The sequence below is a fragment of the Ursus americanus genome, chromosome X (genome assembly GCF_024610735.1).
Source record: "Ursus americanus isolate L20-20 chromosome X, mUrsAme1.1.p, whole genome shotgun sequence".
Classification (NCBI taxonomy): domain Eukaryota; kingdom Metazoa; phylum Chordata; class Mammalia; order Carnivora; family Ursidae; genus Ursus; species Ursus americanus.
This window is the reverse complement of record NC_142164.1, coordinates 108,276,203-108,290,693: the sequence shown is the minus strand read 5'-3', so window position 1 is coordinate 108,290,693 and position 14,491 is coordinate 108,276,203. Positions and strand designations below refer to the sequence as shown.

General features: G+C 38.8%; 1 protein-coding gene across 3 annotated transcripts in view; it reads left to right on the top strand.

Annotated features, from left to right (window-relative positions):
* Positions 1-14,491, top strand: part of CDKL5 (cyclin dependent kinase like 5) — a 198,889-nt gene that overhangs the window by 112,686 nt on the left and 71,712 nt on the right. The window lies entirely within an intron of this gene.

The window sequence follows — 14,491 nt, the reverse complement described above, 5'->3', positions numbered from 1 at the left end:
AGCTCTGTAGTAAGCCTTAACATCAGGTATAGTGATTCCTCTCATCTTATTCTGCCTTTTCAAAATTTCTTTAGCAATTCCAGGTCATGTGCCTTTCCATTTTCATTTTAGAATAAATTTGCCTATATCTACAAAACACTTGCTGGGATTTTTGATAGGAATTACATTAAAGCTGTATATCGGGGCGCCTGGGTGGCACAGTGGTTGGGCGTCTGCCTTTGGCTCAGGGTGTGATCCCAGCGTTCTGGGATCGAGCCCCACATCAGGCTCTTCCGCTGTGAGCCTGCTTCTTCCTTTCCCACTCCCCCTGCTTGTGTTCCCTCTCTCGCTGGCTGTCTCTATCGCTGTCGAATAAATAAATAAAATCTTAAAAAAAAAATAAAGCTGTATATCAATTTGGGGAAAATTGGCATCTTGTTGAGTTTTCTAATACATGAGTATAGTATGTTTCTCAATTTACTTAGGGTTTCTTCAGTTTTTTTCAGTAACATTTTGTAATTTGTAGGATACAGATCCTGTACATATCTCATTAAGTTTATATTGGACTGTTTCATTTCCTTGGAGTAACTTTTTTTTTTTAAGATTTTTATTTATTTATTTTAGAGTCAGAGAGAGAGAGCAAGCATGGGGGAGGAGCAGAGGGAGAGGGATATGCAGACTCCCTGCTGAGCGCGGAGCCCCATGCAGGTCAATCCCATGACCCCAAGATCATGACCTGAACTGAAATCAAGTCTGACACTTAATGGACTAAGCCACCCAGGCAACCCTTTCCTTGGAGTAATTATAAATGATATTTTGCTTTTAACTTCTGTCTCCCATCTTTGTTGTTTACATATAGAAATGTGATTGATTGGGGTGCCTGGGTGGCATAGTCCATTAAGCCACCGACTCTTGGTTTTGGCTCAGGACATGATCTCAGGGTCCTGGGGTTGAGCCCTGCATTGGGCTCTGTGCTCAGCGCAGTCTGCTTGAGGTTCTTTCTCCCTCTTCCTCTGCCCCTCTTGCTTGTGCTGTCTCTTTTCTCTCAAAAGAAAGAAATGTGATTGATTTTTGTGTGTTGATCTTGTATTCTACAATCTTGCTAAACTTAATAGTTCTAGGAGGTTTTGGTGTATTCTTGGGATTTTTTTGTGTAGATGATCATGTCATCTGCAAATATCAGTTTTATTCCTTTGTTTACAATCTGTATGCTTTTTATTTCTTTTTCTTGGCCTATTACTCTGATTAGAACTTCCAATACTGTGTTTAGTAATAGTGATGAGAGCAGACATTCTTTTCATGTTCCCGATCTTAGGGAAAAAGCATTTGGTCTTTCACCGTTAAATATGTTAGCTATAGGGTTTTGTGGATGATATTTATAAAGTTGAGCAACTTACCTTCTATTTCTAGTTTGCCAGAGGTTTTTTTTTTTTTTTTGAATCGTAAACTGGTGTTCAATTTTGTCATTCTTTTATTGTTTCAGTTGATATGATCTTATGATTTTTTTCTTCTTTACCCTGTTCACATGGTTTTCAAATGTCAAATCAGCCTTGCATATCTAGAATAAATCCAACTGGTCATGGTGTACAGTTCTTTCTATACATCACTGGATTTGAAATGCTAGTATATTGTTGAGGATTTTTTGTATGTGAATTCATAAGAGATGCTAGTCTATACTTCCTGTTTTTTCGTGCTGTCTTTGTCAGGTTTTGATATCATTGTATTATTAGCCTCAGAAAATTGAGTTTGGAAGTGTTTCCTCCTTTTCTGATTTCTGGAAGAGATTGTGTAAAATTGGTGTTAATTCTTTAAATGTTTGGTAGAATTCTGTAGTGAACTCATCTGAACCTGAGGTTTTTTTATTGGGAACTTCAAAATTACAAATTCAATTATTTAATAATTACACAACTATTTAAATTGCTTATTTCATTTTGGTTATGTTTGGTAGTTTGTGGTTTTCCAGGAATTGGCCTTATTCCTTCTAAGTTGTGAAATTTAGGAGTGTGAAGTTTGTGGTAATGGTGGTGGGATTCTAGGGATCTCTCCCCGGTTTCGTTCCTGATATTGATGATTTTTATCTTCTCTTTATCAGTCTTGCTAGAAGCTTATAAATTTTATTAATCTTTTAGCAGGACCAGTTTTAGCTTCATTGATTTTATTTTAAAAAATTCTAAATTATTTTATTATTTTTCTGTTTGATATTTCACTGAAATATCTTTGTTTCCTTTTATCTTTGTTTTTTATCTTTTATCTTTGTTTCCGTCTTGTTTTGGGCTTCTTTCTTTTTCTGGTCTAAAGGTAAGAATTTAGATTATCGATTTGAGACCTTTCCTCTTTCTAATGTGTGCTAATGTACTATAAATTTCTCTGTTAGTGCTGCTTTAGCTCCATTGCACATATTTTGATTTAATGTATTTTCATTAAGTTCTATGAAATTAAGATTTCCTTTGAGACTTTCTCTTTGTATGGTGGCTACTTTAAAATTCTTGTCAAATAATTCTGCCATCTCTTTGTTAGCATCTTGATAGTCTTTTCTCATTCATGTTGAGGTTTTCCTAGTTCTTAGTATGATGACTGATTTTCTGTAGAAACCTGGACATTTTGGATATTATGTCATTAGACTCTCTACCTTATTTAATCTTCTGTTTTATCTGGTCTTTTATGACTGTGCTCTGCAAGGTAGAGGGCACAGATGGGGATGGTAGTTCAGTTTCCTCGTTCGGCTTCCACTGATACCTACTGGGGAAGGGGCTCCTCGTTACTGATGTAAATGGGAGTTTGGCTTCTTATGTCGCCTTCATTGTCACTACCCTGGCAGGGGTTTGGACATGTTCCCCACTTCGCCCTTACTGATGTGAATGGAACCAGTGTTTGATTTGGCTGGAGTAGGCTGGTTGGTTATTGTCTAAATGTTTTCTTTCATGCTAGGCTGCTCCTTGCCTGGTCCTTTAGCTTGAGAGAGCACGCTTTTGTTGGGGCTATTTTAAATCTCTGTCCATGGGTCTTTCTGGATTGCTTGTTGAAGTACTTCTATTAAGATTGCTTTAAAATCCTTGTTCAATAATTCCAATATCTGATTCATCTCTGTGGTGATGTCTCTTGTCTGTAAGTTGTGACTTTCATGGTCCTTGGTATGATGAGTGATACATATATTTTTATTGTATCCTGGTCAGTTTGGATATTACAACACTCTGGACTCTTTTTATTTTTATTTTTTTGTTCAGCAGGCAGCCTCCCTATTGGGTGGTAGCCTGATGGCTGGCTAGGTGTGTTCAGCTTCCTGCTTGGACACCTCTCTCCCCATTGTTCTCACTCCCGCTGCCTCCTTGCGGAAGGGTAGGGTGGATGTTTACCTCTTCATTTGGCCCTGCTAACAGCTTCCCAGAGGAAAGTGGACCAGTGATTTGCACTGCCTTACTGCTTCTGCTCCATCCTGCAGACACCACTGTGGCAGAGGGGCCAGAGTACTGTTGCTTGCTTCTGCCTGGAGGGAGATGGAAGATCAGCTCTTGACTGGACTTGCCAATATGACGAGGCAGGGAATGGGAGCTGTGCCTGCTTCTGGCAGGCAGGAGATGGAAGATTAGCTCCCTGCTCAACCCCACCAACAAGAATAGCACCAAGTGGGGAGTTAGGGAGTTGGAGCCCTGCTGCCTGCTTCCTTGGAGTGTGTGTGTGTGTGTGTGTGTGTGTGTGTGTGTGTATGTGCGTGTGCATGTGCGCGCTTGTGTCTGTAAGTAAAAAGTGTCTACCTGCTCAGCCCTACTGAAACCTCAGTGGGATGGTAGTGCAGGTTTTCCATTGATGTTTGCCTGGAGTGTCGCCCCAAAGATTTTCTTTTGTTAGCCTGTCCTTTTCCTGCTCTTTTGGCTGTGAGAACAGACTTTTCTTGACACTTTGTATTTGCCTCCTGTCAGTTCTAGGTTGGAGGCTTCTGCAGTACTCTTCCGGGGATACATAGGAGACAGTGGGGAAACCCAGGGACCTCACTGCCATGGTGTTCCCCAAGTCCTGAAGTCCCAAGGCAGTCGGCTACTTTCCCACCTTGTCTTCCTATGCTTGATTGTATGTTATATACAGGGATTTTTAGTTTCAAGAGGAAGGACATGCGAGAAGTGTGGCTACTCCATCTTTACCAAAACTAGAAGTCTCCACATGTGTGTGAAAATTCTGTAAATATTGGTTTATATAATAACATCGGTTTGTTCTTGAAATAAACCATGTATCAGGCACTGAGATTGGCCCTGGGGACTATAGATGGTACTGAGATGTCATCCTTAACTTCAGAGACCTCGCCATTTTGTAGAGTTTAAAGCCCTGTGAAATAGATTTTAATTTGCCTAATGACACTGAGGTAGAAAACACAATTCTTTATTTTAGAAATGAAACTAAATCTAGCTCCATACCATGTGGCTTGTGGCATTGGAGCTCCTTTGCTTCCCATTGACTGACATAAGCCTTCTCTGGTTTATGAAGTACCAGGCAAATGGAGAAGGGGCCTAATCCTGAAGTGCCTTGTTGTTCTCATGGTTACCATTGCTTGTTACTCTGGTTACCATTAAACCTTTTGCCAGGCACTACCCTCCAGTGGGCATTGTTTCCCTGGCCCCAGCTCTCCAGGGTGTGGTGCTTAGTGATCAGACTGGAGGGATCTAGCCAAGTAACACCACTGTCCAACGTCCTGGACACCCTTCTGCCTCATGCAGAAGCCCCAGCCCTGTGATCCTCCCAGTCCTGGAGGATCCTCCACTCCTGGGGGAACATCAGCTCTCTTTGACATTAGCCTATTGGATGGGAAGTTCAGCTCCACTGCCTTTGTGAGTCTGCGCTTTATAATAGTAAGGACTGTTAGTTGTCTCTAGGGATGGGAGAAGGCACCCCCTCCCCTCGCCCCCAGGGACAAAACCCCATGTTCTCTGAGTTCCTCTGGAAACATGCTTGGGTTTTGGGAATGCCTAAAGTAGAGTATTTCGAACTTTCTCCCTGATGATAGTAATAATAGTAATAACATTTAGTACGTGTGCTGTTCTGAGCATTTTACTTGTATCCTCTTACTCAATCCAAATGGCAACCTCAGGAATAAGTGACATTAGACACAATTTTCAGAAAAGGAAATTGAGGCACTGAGAGGTTAAGTAACTTGTCAAAGGTCACTTACCTAGTAGGTGGTAGAGCCATGATTTAAATTTCAGGCAGTGTGGCTCTAAATCTGAAGTTCTTACCCTTCTTCTGGATGTGTGAAAACCTTTGAGTTTCACTTTGCTTTATTATTATTTGTTTGAAATCAAGATTGTGGCTGAAAGAAATGCTTCTGGGTTTCTAAAAGGTATCAATTAAGTAATTTTATGTAATTAAAAACTTTCTAATTAGAAACACTTTGTTTCCTTTCTTATGAAACCACATAGATCTGGCAATGAGAGTATGAAAAATAACCAGTACATATCTTATATTTTAAATTGTTTGGAGTACAGTCCTCTAATAATCAGATTTTAAAATTTGTTTCAGAAAGTAAGAAATAATGATTTTGTTAGAAATTTCTGCGTTTTCTTTGGTTGTTTAGAGTTCAAGAGAAAATTTAGCCAGATTATATTTTATTATATACACCTATTGTCACATTTATTTATACATTTATGATATTTTCTGTTGTTTTGGGTGCCTTTTTGTTCAAATACAGCTAGTAGAATAACTATAAGGATGTGATTCACAAGTCATTATGTTAATATTATCCATGCCATTAGATTTAAATTCTACTTTAGGGGCTTATTGTAAAGTACTTTAAATGTAATAAAGTTTTTCTGTTCAGGAGCGATTCATGCTGCCCTTTACCTTGCTTTTTCAGTGAAAATTTAAATTTTCTCATTTAAAATGTGGAGTCAAGTTTCATTTACATATTCTATGTACTAGGTAGTGTAACAGTTTGTTCTATTCCTTATAAACACAGTGTTGAATATAAAATGTGTCATGTTTTTTTAGAGAATAGTGTATAATTTCTCCTAAAATAATTCATTGATTTGCATTTTTCATGTCATTGGTGTTTAAATTTCCACAGGCACTTACCCACTATGTGATTTATCTGAAGCAGATCTTTCAGATTCATATTGATTTATTATCAGTGCCATTTAAATACATTCTTTGTTGATGTATAAAGGGATCTTTGTTAGTTCTAGCTCAAGAGAAAACACAGGAGCGAGCTTTAGAACTTAAAGTTAATTCATTAGGCAGACATTTGTTAAAGCACCTGCTGTAGTGAGTTCTGCTGGATGTTTGGGATAAAGAACAAAAAGGGCATGGTTCACAAGTGTGGAGAGCCCACATTTTAGAAGAAAAAGGCTCATGACAGCATAGTGGTTAGAATGTGGTCTCTGCTCTTGAGGAGTTCATAGGCTGTCAGAGCATGAAAATGTCAAGAAACAAATAGGTCACTCATTTCAAAACTCAGGTGGTTGGTCTTTTTAACAAGATACTATTTTCGTCTTTATTTTCTGTGATGTTTTTAGTTAAAATTTATATATCTCTATTCTGTCTGTGTCCATGGCTTCATTTCTTCTTGGTTCCTGTAAGATCCTTAAGAGGTACTTAGAACAGCTAAAATGCCTAACTCATTTAGCCTACCTTTTTGGAGTGTCTTTCTGCTAGGTCTTAGGGGCACAGAGTTATGTGAAGCTCCTAGGCTTGTGGATCTTACAGTCTGAGGTGGGAAGTGAGGTGGAATGGCAAACCCTAGATACCAGGGCAGGTATGGTAAGATCCTGGTTGTAGGTGTGGATGGGGTGCTAGGAAGCACAAAAAAGGAACACACAAAATAAGCTGGGGGATCTTGGAGGGTTTTGAAGAAGAAGAGTTAACTAGAAGTAGCAGGGTTGGCTTCTTGTGATTTAAGTACCAGCTAAAAACAAGTCACCTCCATGGGTACTCCCTCACCCAAATAAATACTGTATTTGAATGGCCCTGTTTTGTTTAGCACAGTACCTGTCACGGAGTAGGAGCTTGAAAACTGTTTGTTGATTGAATAAATGAATGAACGTAGAAAGGATGAATGCTGGAGGCAGAGTGTAAGCAAGTATGTGTGAAGGTTCACTTGAGAAACTGCAAATAATTAGTTGTGACAGGACCAGGGTTTTTGTTGTTGTTATTTTTTTTTTTTTTTAAAGTTAGGAGATGAAGCATGGAATTAAAACCTTATACTTGAAGCCTTGGAAAGCTGCCAGGCTGCATGATATGTAACACATCTTTCTTTTCCTCAATCCTGTGATTGATAGCAGAGTATGTTTGAAAGATCTATTATGTGCAAACTGATGACCTCACTGAGGTCTTTGGAGAATATTCCTACAAGAGGATTTCAACTAGAATGCTTCAGTGATATTCTTGACATCAAATAACCAGCCACACAAGAATTTCGTTGAGGTTATATAGTGTTTCTTGGCTGATTCTCGCGAAACAGTGAACTGCTTGAGACTTCTATTCCATAGTTGTTTCAAAGGCATGGCCACTTTTTGTCCTCTCCTTCTCTTTTGCTTTAGCACTCAAGGTGGCATGTTTGAGGTCATACAACTTCCTTTATGATGGTGGTGAACAGTATGCCTGTACAACAAGGTGGTACAGTTCCCTTCTGCGGACATTTTTGTTACATAGCTATCATATGTAAGATAAAGTGCTGGGTACTTGGATATAAAGGCTACCAGACTTGCTCTTTCAAAAATATTTAGGCTGTTGTTTCATGTTTGATACTCATCTCTTTCTATGGTAAGAGAAAGCGAATCTGGCATTCTCTAGTTTTCTCCACAATGCATGAAAGATAAAGTAAGTTTTAACTAAACTAGATACTTTGAAAATAAGTTCTTAAGAAAAGAAAACTGTTGCTACCTATGTTGAATGTAATTTTTAGTTTTCTACATGGATATGGTTACGGCAAAAAGTGGTAACTTGGAACTTGTTTCAGATTTTAGTTGCACCATTTTTGTCTGCATATGTGTGAGCATATGTATCAGAATGTATGATCATGAGGGCCGGAGAGGTAATCTAGTTCTGTTGTTTGAACAGAGAGCTTCTGAGTTTCTCTCACTTTCCCTATCAGTCTGTCACATTTTGGCAACATCGTAGTAAGCTGGAGGACCTTATGCCTTAGTAGCCTAAAGATGTTATATGGAACATGATTTCTGTTGCTTTAGAACTTTGGAGTTTCCTTAAGCATGTTTCTGTCCTAAATCCCAGGCATATTTCTCATGAATTGGAAGAAAACGTGGTGTTTTGACTTTCTTCACCAGTTTTCAGTACTCTCATTTTTCTTCTTTTATAAGAAAATGTAAAAGTAGGGCCAGGGATGCCTGGGTGGCTCAGTCGGTTAAGCGTCTGCCTTCGGCTCAGGTCATGATCCTAGGGTCCTAGGATCGAGCCCCACATAGGGCTCTCTGCTCAGTGGGGAGCCTGCTTCTCCCTCTCCCTCTGCCTGCTGCTTGTGCTCTCTCTCTGTCAAATAAATAAATAAAATCTTAAAAAAAATAAAAGCAGGGCCCCAAATCAAGAATTATAGATTTTATATTTTATGTATGTATGATTTATCAGCTTATTGATGAATAAAGCAAAATAGAATCAGACATTCTTTGGCAGTGGTTTTATAATCACTTTAGCAGTAATGTTTCTAACTGAGCAGAAGAGCGGTCATGGGTCTGGTTTTTGTTAGCACTCCCAGAAAGCAGTGAGCAACTTGCGTCTATAGTAGTAGCTCTGCTATTGTTAGCATTCTATACATTGTTTACCCCCCAATGTCTGCAAAACTTAAGTATATTGACTTCATTGGTATCTACACAATTTCCTGGAAAAAAATTGGCCCTGAGAAAGCTAGGCACAGTCATTCCTTCCTTTAGTAAAGAAATCTGTAGCAAGCGGTCTATCAGTAGTAAAACAGGACAGTAGATTTTGTCTTCATTTGGGCCATATTTTTTCATGTTGAAAATCAGCCCATTTTAGTTATAAACCCTTTTTTCCCCTGTCATTGTACCTGAATCTTTATATATTTAACAGGGGTAGTATTTATGGAATACTTGGTGATGTATCTTGGGTCAGTAAATTGGTTTTTTTCTCCTGACTTTTTCTTCTATCTTGGTTCCAGGTAAGAGAGTAGAGTGAATGCCTCTTTGTAGGAGAAATTACCATGAGACTTAAAAGAGAGATGAAAGGCAGCCCTTCTGGGTGCCAAAGGGGTTTAAGCAGAACAGGCTGAGCTAGGGTAGGCAAGTCTTGGCATTTTCTTCCCCTGCCCCCCATTACATCAGGGAACTGAAATTTTGGATTTAAGGAGATCGTAGGTTGAGGGTAAATACATCTAAAAGTGAAGGAAGCTTATGCCCCAGTCCCCTTTTGGAACTGAGGGAACTGCCTTGCAAAGTTGCCTCATCACAGTGGAAGCAGCAACAGCAGAGTAAAATGTGGCATGCTGTGGTTAGGCGGAGAGAAGATTCCTGGGTCTCTCTTCAGCTTGTGATTGGCTTCTAAGAAATCTCAAAGTTACTGCACACTGCAGGTGGCTGGGTTGAGAGCCAGTGAACCTATCGGTGGGGATGCTATGTTGAGGGGCAAGCTGATAACACTATGGTTGATAGCCAGGTCCTGGGTATAAATGGGATTGAGGAGTCTGGATGTCATCAGCACCAGTTAAAACTGTGAAGGAGCCAAACAACCAGGCCAGACACCTGGGCTATAAGCCAAGAGCACATACCTGAGTCCAGAGTCCCCATGGGTTCCAACAGCAACATCAGGCCCGTGTTCTGGGGTCCAGGCCTGTAAGGAACCTTGTCTTGGAGACCAGAGTCCCAGATGACAGCACAAGGGCCTGTGTGTGTTTATCTGAGAGCCCTTCCCATACCACAGTGAAGTTCTGTAACCCCAATCCACATCCATACATCCATCTGCCATCTGGGTAGAAATAGGGAGAAAATCTGAGGGGGAAACTGAGCATTTACTTGAAAGAGACTATAAGCCAGAAAAGACTGAGCTACTATAGAATGCAAATTAAATCAAGGTCAGAGCTTGGAAAGAAAGGTTAAAAGTTATAGAGAATTAAAAAGCTACATTTTCTTGGCACATCTTAGATTTAGTCTTTGAGGATGTATTTCCAACGTTAAATTTAAATTTTGTACTCCTGGTTCACTATGGAACACAGCTTAAGTCAATGATTATCTGATCGAGGATGTAGATTGCCTGCATTTGGCATGCCTAATTAATACTATCTTCTTCTCAATTGACCACTAGAGGTGAAGTTTTCATTTTCTCATTATCTGCTTATTGTTGTAAAATAAGGGAAAATGAAATAAAACTCTAACACAATTGCACAATAACTACAGTATGGACATGATGGTTAATATTACTAAACTGAAATGCTGTCTGACAGGCATCATTGCCATGTACTTTTTGAAATTTCCTTTCATTTGTGGATATAACCGCAGTCTGAGTGTGGTGTAGACAGAGTGATTTAAGAGCATCTGTATATAATGTCTGAAAGGATTATATGAAAATCAAGTATATCTCAAATTTTGTATGATCTATAAACATAGTGCTAAATTGTTTTAAAAGTCTCTCTCTTTCTATTGAAAAGAATTGCTATTTGCTCTGCCATGAAAGTTAGTGAAAATTGTTCTTTGGATGCCTGATTTTTTCATCTTAATAACTACATTTTATTTTTTGAACTTTTTATTAGTTATCTATAATATTAACAGGCTAGCAAGTTTATATTGGTCCATAACTATGAGGTGAATTATTTTTAAATCATTTTATTTTTTAATTTCTTTTGTAGTATTTTTTAAAATTAACATATAACGTATTGTTTCAGGTGTACAGGTCTGAGATTTATGAGTCTTACACAACACCCAGCGCTCACCACAACACATACCCTCCCCAATGCCTGTCACCCAGCCACCCCATCCCCCCACCCCCCTCTTCTCCAGCAACCCTCAGTTTGTTTCCTAGATTAAGAGTCTCTTTTGGTTTGTGTCCCTTTCTGGTTTCATCTTGTTTCATGTTTTTCCTCTCTTCCCCAATGATCCTCTGCCTTGTTTCTTAAATTCTGCATATCAGTGAGATCATATGATAATTGTCTTTCTCTGATGACTTATTTCATTTAGCATAATACCCTCTAGTTCCATCCACATCATTACAAATGGCAAGATTTCATTTTTTTTATGGCTGCTTAAATAATTCATTTTAAATCAACTTTTTTGAGGTATAATTTACATATAAGCATATATCTTCTTATATACAACATGTATCCATTTTAAGTTTACAGTTCTGTATGAACTAGTTTCCTTAATTCATCATGGTTACATCCTTTGATATTATCACCAATGTCCAGGTTGATATTAATCCACCAACAGACATTCTGGGCCTATTAGAAGTACTTACAAGGGCTTTCCAGGTATGTGGGTTTGCTTATATTTATCAACTAAATGTTCCTAGACTTTCATGGTTTTTATTATATTTCTGGCCCCAAGTCTCAGACTATTACTGGATTATATTCGTTTTTAATGTTCAAATAAAAATAGTTGAAGACTTTAGTGTAGGAATTCGAGTGGCCTCCTTAAGAATGTGGCTTAAAGGGGCACCTGGGTGGCTCAGTTGCTTAAGCATCTGCCTTGGGCTCAGGTCATGATCTCAGGGTCCTGGGATCAAGCCCGGCTTTGGGCTCCCTGCTCAGCGGGGAGTCTGCCTCTCTCTCTGTGCCTCCTTCCTGCTCAGCCACTTTCTCTCTCTCTCCACAAATAAATAAAATCTTAAAAAAAAAAAAAAAAAGCCAATGTGGCTTACATTTACAAGAGAGCCTCTCCCTTTGATTTTCTCTTCCCATAAAACTCATGGTCTTTTATCTCACCTCTAGAGGCTCTTCCCTTCTTTCTTTCTGTTCCACATGGGCCCAAGCTTTAACCCTTTTCTTTGACGTCCCCCAAACACCACTAATACAAAATTGCTGGATGTTTGTAACACGTTTGCGCCAAGGATTTGGAGACCATGTTACTAAACAGCACCATAAGCACCATGTTAGCCAGGTCTCAGATCTGTGACTATTTCCATCATTGGGAATGTTTCATATCACACAAATATTAGATAGTTGTAATTATGTGAAATCTCTGTTTTCATACTATGTTTTTCTAGACTAGAGGAACTCTTACTAGCTTTGTCTCAGAATGGAGCAGAGGTGACGGTGAAGGATAATAATCTTTATTTTATTGTTTTAGGTGGAGAAATAAATCAATAAATACTAATTTTTTAATTTAGTAAGCCTTCTTATATGACTTGATATATATTGGCAACCTTGTGACTACAGCCATTTTATAGTAATGCTAAAAAAGAAATTTTTAACAGAAAGAAAGCAGTATCAGTTTTGCAGTGCATTTTTATGATATGTAGGAGTCAGAGAAGCCAAATAGCAAAACAGGTTTTTTAAAAAATTAAAAAAAAAAAAGATTTTATTTATTTGAGAGAGACTGTGAGAAAGAGCATGAGCAGGGGGAGGGGCAGAGGAAGAGGGAGAAGCAGACTCCCTGCTAAGCAGGGAGCCCAATGATGCGGGGCTCTATCTCAGGACTTTGGGATCATGACTTGAGCCGAAGGCAGTCATTTAACCTACTGAGCCACCCAGGCACCCCACAAAACAGGTTTTTAATCAAGACACTATAATTCCTTCTGAATTTTAAGAGCTTATTCAAATACTTGTCTGCTAAAGGGCTTCTGGAGAGGGCCGGATGAAATTTTGAAGGGTCTTATGTTTCATTATCTTCATTTTTTGAAACTTTTTAAGGAAAGAAGGAGACAGGTCTATCTTAATATGTCTCCTAGGGATATACTGTTCTTTAAGAAAAGACTTAATTGTGTATATGTGTATTCTTTATTCTCATATTTTATTGGCTTTTAAAAAATTCCTTATATCCCAAAGAATCTTTTTTTTTTTTTTTTTTTTTTTTTTTTTTGTGGTAGGAAAAAGTGTTTCTCTGTTAGGCTGTAGTGGAATTAGTAAATTTCATCCAAGAAGAAGCATGGCCTGGACCCGCAGGATGTAAATTTTGAATTGGTGATGCTGTACAGTGAGACTTTTGCACTGGATCTGCCTCTCTCTTGTATAGTTCACTTTTGAACCAGTCATACATTATTTTTCACCCCCATGCTTGCAGTTCAGTGGTTGAGTCAGACCTTTATCCAAGTGGTCATAAAATATGTGAAGGTGTCACTTTTAATAATTATGAAGAGATGTTTGCTAAAAGAACATATGGGCCTTCAGACTTAGTCACAGGGCTGTGGGAAGGCTCCCCTGAAGAAGTGATGATTTGTGCCAAGGTCTGAGAGAAGGGTAATTTAGGGTTGAGTGGGGAAGGGGAGGGCAAAACTTTTAGGAGCAAAGGGAACTATAGCAAGGGAGGTCTTGGTGATTATGGCTGGGGCTCACCAAGCAAGGGAGACCTAGGGAGAGGAGGCTGAGAGCATTCCTGGAGTGATCCCTGGATGGGCCTTGCTGGCCACGTGGAGGGGCTTTGACATAGTCTTTAGGGCAAGGGAGTTTTGCGAGAGTTATTATAAGGGGAGTGGTGGAGTGAAAGCAGATTTCCATTTCCAAATAGCCACCTGGCAGACGTTATTAGAAGGGTTAGGAGGCTAGGTAGTACTCCCAAGTGGGAATGTAAAGGGCTGGAATTAGGGTGGGAGTCAGGTAGAGAAGAACTGTGGACCGATTTGAAAAAGATTTCGGTGGCAAAATCCAACAGTACTTGGATGGATTTGGGAGTGTAGACAAGGGAGATATCAAAAGTGATCCTAAATATTTAGCTAGGTATTTATCTGTTCACTGAGGTACGGGGACAGGAGACAGGACCAGGTTCACCAAGGGAAAAGAGAGAATGGTTAAGAATTCTACATAGATATTTTATACTTCATTTACTGTCATCATACATCCCAGTAAAGATTTCTGGAGGGCATATCCAGCCCATAGGAGGGTAGAAGGGATATGATGTTTTAATGGACATAAATGAGGAACTAGGTTTTGTTACATAGAAATTTTATTATTGACTTGGCTTGAAGGCAGTTGTTCTCTATGTGAGTCTTAAAATTCCACTTCCACATCTTCCTTTTTTGGCTGCATGCTTGCTCTCTCATGTTTTGAAAACGTATTAATATTTTCACGAGACTATCATCTTTCTAGAAGCTGAGCATGAAGTAAATTATGAGTTTTCCTTGTAATGCGTTTTAAAATGTAAGAGTTTTTATGAAATACTCTTAGCATACAAATAATGGACAGTTTAGAATGTACACTGGTATTTCCTGGTCTGCGCTTTCTGTTTTTTTTGTGTACACTTTCTGTGACTGCCAAATTGTTTTGGGCTGGTTGAAAAGCGTCACTGAATTTTTAACAAAAAAGTAAGTAATGTATATCTTTTGGTATATTTTACTATATGATGTTTAAATGGGGCCGTATTACAAAAGTTATTATAGAAGTAATCATTTTATGAAAATGAGATGAGTGTAGACATTTTAG